The sequence below is a fragment of the Schistocerca serialis genome, chromosome 2 (assembly GCF_023864345.2).
Source record: "Schistocerca serialis cubense isolate TAMUIC-IGC-003099 chromosome 2, iqSchSeri2.2, whole genome shotgun sequence".
Lineage (NCBI taxonomy): Eukaryota > Metazoa > Arthropoda > Insecta > Orthoptera > Acrididae > Schistocerca > Schistocerca serialis.
Window position 1 is genome coordinate 790,583,799 of NC_064639.1, and position 13,661 is coordinate 790,597,459.

Below are 13,661 nucleotides of genomic sequence, written 5' to 3' on the forward strand. Positions count from 1 at the left end.
TCGGGAGGACGACGGTTCAATCTCGTCTCCGGCCATCCTGATTTAGGTTTTCCGTGATTTCCCTAAATCGTTTCAGGCGAATGCCGAGATGGTTCCTTTGAAAGGGCACGGCCGATTTCCTTCCCAATCCTTCCCTAACCCGAGCTTGCGCTCCGTCTCTAATGACCTCGTTGTCGACGGGACGTTAAACACTAACCACCACCTCTGTTGTTGGTTTGAAGGCCTTCCATAACATCGGCAACGTAGTGCAACTCCACCGAGGGCTGTCTGGAGTAGGATGGAGATAGCAATGTGAAAGTTGCGAGCTGTCGAAGACGATCTTCATATTCCTAATGCGATTAGGACATCGTATACTCTTGACGACGTTTAGCACCTGTGCAGTCAGTCACCCAATTTCAGAATTCATTTTGAGTAATCCTGCTAAATTCCCAAAATATTGTCTTTTTATATTGATGAGTAATATGGATAGTCGTCACGTTCATGTGCCGTCTACAACGCAAATTTAATGTTACTATCCTAGGAACTAACCTGCAATACGTTTTGTATTTCATAATCGGAACTATCTGCATTAACCGTCATCAGAGCAATGTCAGGGAACAGAATGCAGCAATGCCTTGCTACCTACTTGAGGACCTGCTTGAGTCGTGTTCTAAGGAAAGGGTAGTTGCTGGTTCACATTACATTACACTAGCGAGAAGTACCGACTTTTCCTTTTCTCTGCAAACATCCAGAACTAAATTCAGTAACTAAATGCTAAGAATATATTTGCATTGTGCCAACTCAAAGATCAATAGATATGGATATAGATATAGATACAGATTTTTATATTTAAAGCCATTCTCGTTCTGCGTTGGAATAAACATCATTCATTATTTGCTTGTTCTTGTTACGATTGTTATTGTCATTCTCTCACTCGCAAGAGTTTTCGCATTCCTATTTGGTATCGATGCACATGAAGAGTGGCTATGAAAGAAGGGAATACTGAATGTTACGTCATGCAGAATACACTCATTTACTTCGGCTCCTCGTGATCTGCGCTACAGGAGAAGTGAGATACATAAAGTTGACAGTGTGAGGACAGACCTGGTAGCACAACTGTGCAACTACACAGTGTTACCAGATAAAATGGTGCTGCGGAATCGAAAGTGTAGTACGGACTTTGCCACAGTAGCAGACAGCTGGTAATTTAGGACCATGACCGTGGATTACACTTTGGTCAGTGCTGGTTAGAGTGCTGCAACTGTAAATGGAAGGCTTTGTTTGATAGTCTTATGCTGATGCTGTCTGAATAAATTATGCCATTGGATACAAAGCGGTTTAGTTTTGAGACCTAACCCACGAGGGGGGAAGGCGCAGTGGTCTGCTTCAGGAATTCCAAGCAATAAAACACAAAAAACAACCCAGGAAGGGAGACATGCATTTGGAATCTGTTCATCGTTACGGGGTCAAACAAGAGGGTAACATTACTGAAACAATGATCGGGCTACTTAGTATATAATAGAGCATACAGATTTCAAGGAGGAACGTATGAAGACGCAGACTTCCTCGTTATCAATATGTGCGGCATATCTTTCGTGTTAACGAAAGTAAATTCCCGCTTTACCTCTTCTTACGTGTCAAATGAAATGAATGCCATGAGGAATAGAATATTTGTTGACTGCGTCTCTTCCTGCTTCCATCCTTACCAACATATTTCTTCATTCTCGTGGTAATCATGACATTCTATGTGTATGCTGCAAAAGATTGCAAGTGGACAAATTCGACATCGAGGTGCAAAGCGTTATATTCAATTCGAATAAGCTTCCGGTGTATTTTTACTTCGTTTGTATTTTTAGATGATTATGAACGTTACGGAAAATTATCTCACATGCTTTATGCTGAATGAGAAACATTGAATGATCCGTTTTGCTTTCCCTACGTTGAAATGATATAATGTCGGCGTCAACAGCCTTCTTCCACGCCGGAAGCTGAAACTTGTATGATTCTGGATTAATGATAATTGAATGTCTCATATGTATACATAGCCCACAAGGCGACGTCAGAAACCATCAGGGGAGAACGCCGCATAAAAACCAAACGTGCGCGCGCGTCTCCACTCTGAAGAACCGTATCGGAGAATCACGGCAAGCATTTCGCGGCAGAGCTGCCTCGTCAGAGAGCCTAGAAATGGCAGCGTCGTAGCAAGTATTTGTCAACACTCTGATAGTGCATTTACTTCCGGGTGTAGGTCGGCGTTACCTCGCTAAATTCACTTGACATTCGTTTTCCACATCGAAGACTCGTACGATATAATCCACTGCAAGATGACACAATTAGGAAGTATATTTAATTTCTGGACTCCAAGAACGGCGCTCTTCACATAAGTAACACCTGTTTGTGTGTGCATTCGGGAGGACGACGGTGCAATCCCGCACCCGGCCATCCTGATTTAGGTTTTCAATGATTTCCCTAAATCGCTTCAGGCAAATGCCGGGATGGTTCCTTAGGAAGGGCACGGCCGATTTCCTTCCCCATCCTTCCCTAATCCGAGCTTGTGCTCCGTCTCTAATGACATCGTTGTCGACGGGATGTTAAAACAGTAATCTCCACCTCCTCTGTTCGTGTGTTTAAGGTTGCGTTTTGAGGCTCAGGCAACATCGCAGTGACTATATTCCGCCTCTGGCAGCCAGTGTGTCGTTAGCTCAGAGGTTCCCTTGTGCGTTGCAGTGCTTGTACTATAAGACATAGCAGTTCGAATCACGGTAGAAGCCGCTGACTACAACCTTTTATTTTCCAATTTAATTAATGGAGTTGCAAACTGCTAGAAAAAATTTCTTATGCGAAATCTGAAGAATGCCTTTAAACATCAATCTTCGTCCGATTTCGACTTGGTAAATTAAGTTAATATCATGGATTTCTGCTTTGCAAATTCCAAGGTGCTTCACTGTAAAATAGACCCTGAAAAGATTCAAACCGACTGTCAACGATATAAATTTGAGCTTTGTTCGTCATATAGGTCTAACATGTCAGAAGGTTGTTTATGAAGTGCACATGTTCATTAATATAGTTCCCTTCTTCTAAATTTTTGCAATAGCATTTAACTGTAGACGTTATCTAACACCGGCGTTAGCAATTCCTTTCCGTTCTCTGAAACCTTCAAAACGACAAATTTTTCTGGTTTAAATCTGATGACCTTAACTATCACTTCCGATCAACAATAAATACTTCATGAACTCCAAATTTGCAGTGTTCCTGCACTGCTACAGAGCATGCATTGCAAGGTATTCACACAGTTTATCGCATAAACTTACCATAAGGAATGAAACATGAACTGTAATACACTTTACACCACAGACGCTCACTCTGGCTTGACGAAAACATCCAAACATTGACCAAAAGTTGCACAAATAATTGAGTTTGAAAGGAAAAGAAACGAGGTATGAAGCATTTATAAATTCATCGAATGTAGTGAGGTGGTTTCATTTCGTCCCAGTCTATAAAATTAATTTCGGGCCATACTCAGCTCTTGCCGATTAATGTAATATAATACCCGCCTACTAATCAGGGCGTCTGTCTCCGTTGCTTTTGAGCGTGAATGGAAATTGTAGAAATTTTCTGTGGAGCAACATTTAATAATAAAGCGTTTTAAATCATCAAAAGCGATGAGCGGTAGCAGGCGCTTTCGATAAAGAACGGGGGAGTGCAGCGCCGCTGCTGTCGCCACGGCCGCTGCCAGTAGCCAGCAAATGGATCCCGGAGCATTGCCGCATACGGCGTCCAGAGGAGGACAGTCTGCAGGAAATCTGCCGCAAAATCGTTACTGGATAAAATTTTGATATCGGTGTGTCACAAAGCGAAATAGATTGAATCTGCGCTACCATTACATTCACGTCTTCAGCATTCAGACAGAAGAGGCTATAAAAATATTTTATGCCAGCTGCTCTCGATCCACTGACATTATGAACAGAAACAACGCACGCTACCGCTAGACCACAGGCGTAATCAGCCTAGTGTTTCTCTATCATGGGACAAGTTTTCCTCCAGGAAGTTCCGCAGTCTACAGTGTTGCCATATTGTGCAGATAACCGGACTTAGAGAATTAGCGAGTTGGCCAGTTTTTTTGTCCCATGTCGCGATCGGCGCGGACTTAGCCTCTCAAGCGGCCGGCCGCCGGTCAAGTTTTATGTCAAAGAGTGTACGTTGTGACATTTTGTATGGAAAGCCTACGATAGAACCTTACAACAAGTTTGAGAGTAGACTTCTGTATATTGGAATTATAACAGGTCATTACACTGAACAGTATGAACTGCATATATGTGTATAATTAGAAATTAGAGACTACTGGGAAACGCTGAGATTTAACATAATAAAAATTTCTTTGCATGAGGAAATGTTGCTAAGCTTGTGCGAATAATACTTTCACAATTTTGACATAGGGATCCAATTACTCATTTGCTAGAGTAAGAACAAGCTACTAGCAACTAGCAGAACTTAATGTATCTCATTCCAAGTTTCACTCCTCTACCCATCATCTATCCTATCTGTAGATTGAGGAAATCTTAATGATTATTATTCAAGACTGTTCATTGAGCAAACCTTGAGAGTAATTGTAAACGCATAATGAACATCCATTAAAAACAATAGTTTAGCTTTAATAACTGACATGGACTTTTTAACGAAGGTTACTGCTTGTAGAATTATGTACGTGAGGTGGAGCTTAGCAACAAATAATGCCAGTCTGTAGAGAAAAAAGATATGTTTAGTAGAGGAAGGTACTGTGTTACAGAGCATTTTTACCGTCCAGAAATTTATGAATTTCCTTTTGTCAGTATCGTTATACAATATTCTTTCTTATCACATTGTTTGGTATATGTGTGGACTTTGTTTAATTGCTAGTTCCTGTATTAAAGTTCCTCTGTGTGATAGTATATAATGTAAAATTTTCTGACCTGTTATGGATGAAATTTGTGTTAGACATGAATAATTGCATACTGTTCCAGAAGAAGACGATATCTATATATTATATACATTGTATTAACAAGGAAAATCAACACATTCAAGGATGAATTATAGGAAATTTGATTTTCAAGCCTATTGTCGTAATGTTGAAAATATTATTGGTCATATCTAGCTTGACTGTGAGTAATAAATTATAAAGAAAAGATGAAATGATAAAATATAAAGAATTTGTGAGGAAACATCGATGCTACAAGTAAACAGATGAAAGTTAATTTTTTAAGCATAAATATAAAGTGGTAACAATTTTATTGTGTATTTACTAACATTTGTTGTAATTTGGTATATCTGTGTAGTAAGATGTAGTGAGTGGAAGAGTACCTACAAATGATGTACAGAGTAATACCAACAGTAAAATAAAATACATTTTATTACACATCGATACTATGTCCATGGCATTGCATGCCTTCATTATGTAGTATGTACAAGACTTAGAGTTTCGTTGTATAAGATACTTAGGGGAATTATAAATTTGTGTGTTTTCTTTCATTATACATCATAGTCTCTGTATATCAAACAGTATATATTTGTTAATTCAATATTTCATTCAAGCTTCGAATACTTATTTATCAATATACTGTCTAATTTTCCTTAGATAAACATTTCATATATTGTGGACAAGCACCGGAGGTACTCACTTCTACATACACTCCTGGAAATTGAAATAAGAACACCGTGAATTCATTGTCCCAGGAAGGGGAAACTTTATTGACACATTCCTGGGGTCAGATACATCACATGATCACACTGACAGAACCACAGGCACATAGACACAGGCAACAGAGCATGCACAATGTCGGCACTAGTACAGTGTATATCCACCTTTCGCAGCAATGTAGGCTGCTATTCTCCCACGGAGACGATCGTAGAGATGCTGGATGTAGTCCTGTGGAACGGCTTGCCATGTCATTGCCACCTGGCGGCTCAGTTGGACCAACGTTCGTGCTGGACGTGCAGACCGCGTGAGACGACGCTTCATCCAGTCCCAAACATGCTCAATGGGGGACAGATCCGGAGATCTTGCTGGCCAGGGTAGTTGACTTACACCTTCTAGAGCACGTTGGGTGGCACGGGATACATGCGGACGTGCATTGTCCTGTTGGAACAGCAAGTTCCCTTGCCGGTCTAGGAGTGGTAGAACGATGGGTTCGATGATGGTTTGGATGTACCGTGCACTATTCAGTGTCCCCTCGACGATCACCAGTGGTGTACGGCCAGTGTAGGAGATCGCTCCCCACACCATGATGCCGGGTGTTGGCCCTGTGTGCCTCGGTCGTATGCAGCCCTGATTGTGGCGCTCACCTGCACGGCGCCAAACACGCATACGACCATCATTGGCACCAAGGCAGAAGCGACTCTCATCGCTGAAGACGACACGTCTCCATTCGTCCCTCCAATCACGCCTGTCGCGACACCACTGGAGGCGGGCTGCACGATGTTGGGGCGTGAGCGGAAGACGGCCTAACGGTGTGCGGGACCGTAGCCCAGCTTCATGGAGACGGTTGCGAATGGTCCTCGCCGATACCCCAGGAGCAACAGTGTCCCTAATTTGCTGGGAAGTGGCGGTGTGGTCCCCTACGGCACTGCGTAGGATCCTACGGTCTTGGCGTGCATCCGTGCGTCGCTGCGGTCCGGTCCCAGGTCGACGGGCACGTGCACCTTCCGCCGACCACTGGCGACAACATCGATGTACTGTGGAGACCTCACGCCCCACGTGTTCAGCAATTCGGCGGTACGTCCACCCGGCCTCCCGCATGCCCACTATACGCCCTCGCTCAAAGTCCGTCAACTGCACATACGGTTCACGTCCACGCTGTCGCGGCATGCTACCAGTGTTAAAGACTGCGATGGAGCTCCGTATGCCACGGCAAACTGGCTGACACTGACGGCGGCGGTGCACAAATGCTGCGCAGCTAGCGCCATTCGACGGCCAACACCGCGGTTCCTGGTGTGTCCGCTGTGCCGTGCGTGTGATCATTGCTTGTACAGCCCTCTCGCAGTGTCCGGAGCAAGTATGGTGGGTCTGACACACCGGTGTCAATGTGTTCTTTTTTCCATTTCCAGGAGTGTAGATGTGCAAGCACACATTACATCATGCATTACCTTGAGAGGAGCTCTTGCATTTACGGTATGGACATTGAAGTTTGATGTGCAGCTCTCCATCAATTAGTAGTGGACCAGAGACACTTAGTTCACCACTGTGTCAAATGTTCTATAATGTAAAAATTACCACACTGCTGGTTCACTAATTTTCTCAGAGCCTGTCTTTTCACCAAAAATGGACAGCTAGCAATCGATGATGTAAGAGCTGACACTACTGATATTTTGTCAGTTCTGAACCTTTGGGTTGTCAGTGCTGGAACTGACTCAACGTTTGTCCTCCCTGAGTCTGCTCCTTTCAACACTAGGCTTATTTCATCGAGATCATCGAATTGTCAGAAGAGAAACTGATGACTTTAGTGTTAGCCATCCATCTAACCTTCATTTACAAATATTTACCTTTCTCTTCAATTGTGAGTACATGAATCAATCAACAGTATGTCCTCTATAAAAGAAAGTGTGCTGTATGTGACATTTTGCCATCAGTCAAACATTTTCACTTCCAAGAACATGACATGGTCTCATATGTATTTTCTCCTTCACTTTAGAAAGACAATTGATGTTTTATTGAACACACTTAATATTTTATTGTCAGTAGTTGAAAACCATTCAGCTCATTTCTTTGCTCAAGATGTACATTATTTCTTATTGTTGTTCCATATGTTACATTATTATTTTACACATAATAATGTATCCACAACAGAGTGTTCTATAGATTATTTTAATTTTGGAGTTTGTTTTGAGAATTTCCTCATGAACATAACAGCCTTGGTTCTGTTTTCTGTTACTTATGAGATCATAGATATTAAACTGTCTACATAACATTAACACCACCCATACTTATTAAATATGTTTCTTATGCTTACTGTTTCAATTCATAATGCTTTTGCACTGTTTTGTAATTGTTGGATCTATGTATTTTTCACTACTTTTTGCTTATATTTATACATCAGTAATCCTATTTGTTATTTTCAAAAGAATCTCTTGAAAATTCATTGTTATATGTCTTAGCAAAAAACATTCTACAAAATTCTTCTTTGGTACTGTGGGGTATTGTGAAAAGTCGCCGTTTTGACTGTGATGTTCTGCTATAGTAAACACTATTCCTGAGTACATTCATTCCAAAGTTTATTTTGTTGTCAAATAGTCAATCCATGGAAGAGAGAAGTTTGTGTACTGAGTTATTGTGTCTCCAATGTTTGAGGGACTTCGGGTGTTCACTTATGTAATAAAATGGAACATCTACAGCCGTCCTTGCGATGTTATTTATTGTACAGTTCCCAGTTCTGGTGCTTCAGTGCACCATCTTTAGGATTGTATGACTAAACAGTAACGATAGCATCATCAACTTATCAATCACACAATACAAAGACTGATCATAAAAAGAATAAGAAACAAGGACAATACTCTATAAGTGAATTTGCAGTAACCATTTCATAAAACCAACAGATAGATCCATTGTCACATACCTAAAATATGCCATATCGCATTTCACTCAACAATTTGTGCAAATATACTATTTATTATTAAATTCATAAATTAAATATTCCATTATTTTATTGGTCAGTTGGAAGGTACATTAAACTGCATAAACCTGAAATAATGTGCTAAATGATAAAAATAGCAGTAGAAAATTATAGACATACGAAAGAACTAAAACTTCAGAAATAAGTAAACCAAAGAAATATGAGCTATGCACAAGTAGTCCCTGCACAAGGACAGCATCACATCATTGCAATACAATGATCAGCTGAAAACCGAATATAGACGAATTTATGTCTCATGTACAAAATGAATGTCGAAGAACATGTCAAGAGGCCAAATGTAGAGAACTACCTATGTTGTGGCATGTGCCATACACAGAAAATGAAGACCTCAAGATAATGCTCAGAATGAACAACATGTGCACATCTGCGAGAAAGTAGTCCTTACTGAATGACAACCACAACGAAATATAAGTGTCAGTATGATAAGCTGTCAAACTGACAGTACAGTGTCATTTCAAAGTACAAAATGCTGAGGTGCAAACAGTAGAGGGGCATACTTATGTCATATGCCAGTAAGTGATTCGTAAGTAAATCCAATAAGTCCGTTTAATGAGTTGACTATACATACACTATTAGAAAAAATGTCTGGCAATGCCACAAGTCATATCCAGCGGAACCCAAGTGAGGATAAATGCAAACACATGTAAAACTGAAGACAAGTGCATAACCACTGAATATATCACATATGATTAAAGTAACTGCATTTGAACTACTGCATTCTTGGGCCAACTCAAGCAGGTCTACTACCAAGCATGTAACGAGAGGCCAATGGCAGCAACGTATACATCAACATAAATTATTATGCCAAATGGTTCAAATGGCTCTGAGCACTATGGGACTTAACTTCTGAGGTCATCAGTCCCCTAGAACTTAGAACTACTTAAACCTAACTAACCTTGGGTTATAAGGACATCACACACATCCATGCTCGAGGCAGGATTCGAACCTGCGACCATAGCAGTCGCGCGGTTCCAGACTGAAGGACCTAGAACCGCTCGGCCACCCCGGCCGGCCATTACGCCAAAAATCCTCTAAAACACGCTACCTACCATTTTTCATATACTAAACCGAGCATGATTAGTCCAGCAACAATTGTACCATAAAACCACCAAACACCAATGAGAGTAGGTTAGAGGCACGTACCCAGTCGATTCTGTAGAGTTGAGAAAGGGGGGTGGGGGAAACATGACCTGTTGCCTATTAATAATAGGTAGTGGGCAGAATGGGAGGGAGTGAAGGGAGAAAAGAAAGGGTTACAGTAATTACACAGTCAAAAGGTTGTAATAAACACCCAACAACCCACAATTACAAATGATATACTTCTAATACGAGAACAATGCAGAAACCCCACAAATATAACACTTTATCAGGGAAGCGTATGTCAGTACAGAGAAACCCTCACCAACAGTTACAGGGCTTGAGCCATACACCGATATGAAAAATGAGCACAAAAACACCGAGTACACGGAGAAACTCACCTTAACTAACGCTGAGGGGTTAACTCCAGTCATATCCACGATTCATCAGTGGCCAATAACTATGAATTGGTTTTCACAGACTACCTTCAGAATACCAGAAGGTGCAATTCAAATAACCACCATTAAGTGAATGCCACAAGTACCTGTAACATGATGTGTCTCCAACCATCAACTACCAGCTGAGAAAATTCAAAATAGAACGTCCAAAGATATAAGTCAGCGAATACTCAAAGTTGTTGCATGAAATCAACAGTAAAAGTGTAAGAGTATGTCCTTACCAATCAATAAACGAGGCCAATAATGTGTACAAGGAATATCGCAATTGAAATATGTTAAATAAGAAAATGAAATCTAAAAATGGAGTAGTCGAAGAAATAATAGAAATAGTAAGTGGAAATCGTAAAAGTTTACAGCAAAATGTAGGTCACTACCTCGAGATTACAATCTGTCTGTACAATATTAATAATGATGTGTTCTGATTACTATGGTAGGATAATTCCATACATTCAAGGCACAAATTATGGTCTACGTACATACAAAATTACGAAAACAGTCAAAGAATAATTTATTTTTCGACTCAGTTTGTTCGTTCAGTAAACAGTTTCGTTCTTTGTGGGAATGTATACAAATTTCCAAATCTTTTATGACGTCCATTATACCCCCTGTATCGATGAAGTGTAAAACTTCTACATTCTCATCTACAACTATTTCAGTATGTCTGATTGTTTTCGAATGTTCTTGCAAGGTTGACTGTTTAATAGTGTGCAGGGAAGTAAGTTCTCTATATCTTTCTCAAAAAGTTCTAATAATTTGGCCTACGTATATTGATTCACAATCAGTACAGGTTATTTTGTACAAGTCTGATTCCTTTATCGGACCGAACTGTTCCACTGAATGTATCAACAACTTTGATAACGTGTTTTTATTTCTGAATCCTACATTAACATTAATTTTGAGAAAAATACGTGCCACATCATTTGACAGTGGGCCAATGTAACTCACATTGGTAAAAATTTTCTGTTTATTTCTATATACTTCTAAAGAAATCTTATGTAGTATATCAGAACTCTTCTTAATGTTCTTTGAGTATATTTGGTCAATTAATTCTGGCTGAAACCCATTTCTGAACGCTATACCCTTTAAAACATGTTTTTCCTGTTCTCTTTCATCAGCTTCTAATGGAATCTTTATCAGTCTGCCAATTGAACTGTAAAAAAAAGAAGTTTTATATCTGTTATGGTGAGCAGAATGACATGGGATAATCGCATCTGTAGCTGTTGGCTTCCTATAAATTGCAAATTTGTGACTTCAATTACCATTCATTAATATAATATCCAGGAAATTACTTTTATTGTTCACATCACTTTCGTATAAGCTGTATATTGGGATGTACTTTTATTGTTCACATCACTTTCGTATAAGCTGTATATTGGGATGTAGAGTATTGAATGCCTGAAAAATTATCTTTAGACGCTCATTCTCTTCACTAAATAATAACAATGTACCATTAACAAATTGATAATAGTTCATAATTAAATCACTTTTTATTTTGATTTTTTATTTATTTATTTCAAATTCCATGAACCCAAATAGGGATGAATTGCAAGGATGTGGAACAAGTCAGGTTTACATCTTTATACAACAAACACTAGTACAAATTACAAGAATGTAGCAATCTGGTGATAAAGTGTATAGGGTAAACTAAAATTAAACAGAGTTCAAATAAACATGACATAAACTACTGAGAATAACTTTTGGTACAGAAAAAAGGAAATTCGTACGCTGATCATCTTGGGCAGCAAAGACGTATTACAGCTAACATACTAAAAACAGAGACTAGAATATAAATAGAAAATATAATAAAAACTACAAAGACAGTCACTGATTAGGCCTACTCTGCATGTACTAAGTGAGAGAGTAGAAGGACTTATCCATAAGGTATTTTCTTAATTTAAATTTAAATGTAGATGGGTAATTAATGTGGGCTTTGAGATCAGATGGAAGACGACTGAAGTGTTTAGTGGCAGAATAATGAACACCTTTTTGTACAATTCTTAGCTGTTTTAGATCTCTGTGTAAATCACTTTATACCTTGTATTGTGATCATGGTATGCATTATTGGATATGAAAAGAGAATGGTTATTCAAGACAAAACTCATCCAAGAAAATAAGTACTGACATGTGTTGGTTAATATTTGGAGATTTCAGAACAGGTTTCTACAAGAATATCTTGGATGAACACCATTTATGATTCTAATTTCTCTGTTTTGTGCAGCAAAGATCTTTTTGGCTAAAAGTTGATTGCCCAAAAAAATTATACCGTATGACGTGATGGAGTGAAAATAGCCCAAGTAAGCTACTTTGATAGCATTAATATCACCAACAGGGCTAATTACATGCAGGACATAAGTTGTTACACTCAGTCTTTTATCAAGATCTAGAATATGCCCAGACCAGATCAACTGCTCATCAGTCATATTGCCCAGAAACGTAGAGGTGGCACACTATAACATATTTTGACTGTCACAGTATAAGTTGATTGCTTCATTTTCTTGCATTGATGCATGAAACTGAATATGTTGTGTTTTTTTCAATGTTTTGTGTTAATCCATTAGACTTAAACCAGAGAAGGACATCTACGAGTACAGCATTACACTTATTTGATAGTTCACAGATTGATTCACTTTCAAGCATTCTAGTAGTGTCATCAGCAAAAAAGTAATGTTGCTCTTACTGTTTGTACAGAGTTGGAGATCACTGACAAAGATAAGAAACAGTAAAGTTCCCAAATTCGATCTTTATGGCACTCCACACTTCATGTGCCCCAGTCAGATGACACAGGACAGCCATCAAAACCATTTATTATCACCTTCTGCTTCCTTTTGTGTACATATGATTCAATCCATCTATCAGTACTACCATTCAAATCATAAAAATTGGTCTTCTTTAAGACAAAGTTGTGATCAACACAGTGAAAAGCCTTTGAAATGTCACACAAAATTCCAATAGGTGACAATTTTTAATTTAGTGACTCAAGAATTTCATTTGGCAGAGAGAAAATAGCCTGCTCTGTTGATATATTCTTTTGGAATCCAATCTGATTTTTGTTGAGGACGTTGTGTATAGTGAGCTGCTCTACAACTCTGTTGTACATTACTTTCTCTAATATTTTTGAGAAGCAACTTAACAGAGATATAGGATGGTAGCTAGTCAAATTAGTTTCGTCACCATTATTAAAATGTAGTCTCGCAATAGCAATCTTCAGTCTCTCTGGGACAATACTTTGCTGCAAAAAATAATTAAAAATGTGGTACAACACTTGACATATATAATCACCACAATGCTTTACACTTTCGATGAAATGTTGTCACTACCTGTGGAATTTTTGTTTTTTAAGGATTTGATTATATTTTTGACTTCACTACAGGTGACTGGAGCTACACAAATTGGGTCATATATATTGTGGTCAGCTTTTTCTAATACATTCGAGGGCATATTTAAGGAACCCTTACAACCAACGTGATCTGCTGCAGTTCAGAAA